The sequence below is a fragment of the Cucumis sativus genome, unplaced genomic scaffold (genome assembly GCF_000004075.3).
Source record: "Cucumis sativus cultivar 9930 unplaced genomic scaffold, Cucumber_9930_V3 scaffold108, whole genome shotgun sequence".
Classification (NCBI taxonomy): domain Eukaryota; kingdom Viridiplantae; phylum Streptophyta; class Magnoliopsida; order Cucurbitales; family Cucurbitaceae; genus Cucumis; species Cucumis sativus.
The window spans coordinates 11,910-13,930 of NW_022279515.1; positions in this window are offsets into that span (position 1 = coordinate 11,910).

Here is a 2,021-nt window from a genome sequence, read left to right on the forward strand (position 1 = left end):
CATTTCCTAGATGCTTAGCTTCCTTGCCTAGCGCATACCCTTGGTCATATAGCCTTGTCTTATAGAGGTTGTCTTGACACCTTTCGGCCATACCACATCTCAACCTTTGGCCACCCAACATGTCTCTTTAGAGGTTCGCTTGACACTTTTGGCCGCCTAGAGTATGCAACATGCCCTAGCCAACACTTAGCCAATTTTCGAACACCCTTTAGGCCTTTCTTTGTTACGATGACACTTTTCTTTTATCATCTTAAAAATATTAACACATCTTCCATAACACTTCAACTAAACTATCCAACCTTAAACCATCTTTCTCCTAACATCAACCCCTAATGTCCTATTGAGTTCTTTAGATGAATTAAGGATTATTGGGTATCGGTGTTTACACGCGAGATGTAAGTCTTCCTCCTTGGAATTACGTATAGTAGTGTGCGGAGGGAGAGGAATGTGATGCAGGTCTTCCTCCTCAACCCTAAGGAATTCTTCTTCGCTAACAATGCCCTTTTGATCGGGTAAGGGCTTGTTCGGTCAGGTCGTGAGGTGAAGGATGTTGTTATAATGATGGGGATTTGGTGGTGAGAGGATAATAGACATGCGAGAGGACTTGGGTAAGATTGATGAGGGGGAGTTTCAATTTTTGGATGAGGACTGGAATTGAAGGATTTGGATTTTGGAGGAGGCAATGAGAGAGTTAGGGGTCAGATTGCAAGAGGTTTAGGGTCGATGGCCACGTCTAGCTTTCGACTTTTTTCCTTTTTATACGAGTTAGACGCGTCATCGTGGACATTTCTCCTCTTGAGTAGTGGTGGCAGCGGAGAAGCCTCTTCTTCTTCTCTGTCATTCCATTCTTCTCCCTTAACTTTATTTAAGGTTTTGAGGTGTCTCTCTTCTTCTTTATTTTGATGGAGTGTTATGGTTTGGTTGAGATTCGCCTGAGAACATGCATAAGGGGTGATTGCAGAAAAGCTAAAAGCTTAGGAACCGTCGGAGGAAGGGCAGATCATTAATTGTATGTAACGCCTTCCTCTTACGTGGTGGCAGCAACGTTGAGAATAGATTTAGGGATTCCCGACGTATCATTAATCGCGTGGGAATATGTTTAGGGATTTCTGACGTTTAACAAATCAGGTCATGAATAGGGTGCTATTCCGACGTTTTCGTCGTGCGTCAGGAGTTCTCTGTCTTTTTTAACTCCATTCTTTACATAAAGGAAACATAAAGAGAAAGAAAATGAGAGAGGGAGCGGGAGACCGAGAGGAAGATTGAGAAGAAGAGGGCATTGTCATCACCATTGTCGTCCCTGTTGTCGTCCTGTCGTCGTCGCCATCGGTAAGTGGTTTAGTTTAGTTATTGTTTTGTTTTAGTTAATTAGTTTTAGTATTTAGATTTCAAATTTGTTTTAGGTGTTAGATTTTAGATTTCAAATTAGTTTTAGTATTTAGATTTTGAATTAGTTGTAAGTTTTAGTAATGAAATTTAATTTCAAGTGTTGTTAGAATTTTGAATTAGTTGTAGGTTTTAGAAATTTGAATTTGAAGTTGTTGAAGTGTTGAAGATTGAAGTGTTGAAGTTGAGTTTGAATTTAAAATTTTCAATTTGAATTTAGGAATTAAATGAAGTTATTTTTTTTAAAAAAAATAGAGGATCTCCCGACGCATGGTTCCTAGACATCTCTCGATGCTATATTGACAACATCTTCGACGTTCATACAACGTCGGAAGATGTCTAGAAACCCTCAACGCACAACATTGTGCATCGGGAGTTCCTCTCCCGATACATTTTTCCTCACTTGTGTTCCGACGTATATTAGTGCGTCAGAAAAGCCTTTTCTGACGCTTTTTATATATCTCCCAATGATTTTATGCATCGAGAGAGTCCTCATTTCTTGTAGTGTTAGACAAAGAGCTTCAATGTGGTAGAGGGGAAAGGCATGACACCTTTAGGTGCTTTCATCAAAGGGAGGATTGAGGTTCTGATTATGGCGCTAAGGTTAACTGCCATCTTCTTCTTAATGCAATAAA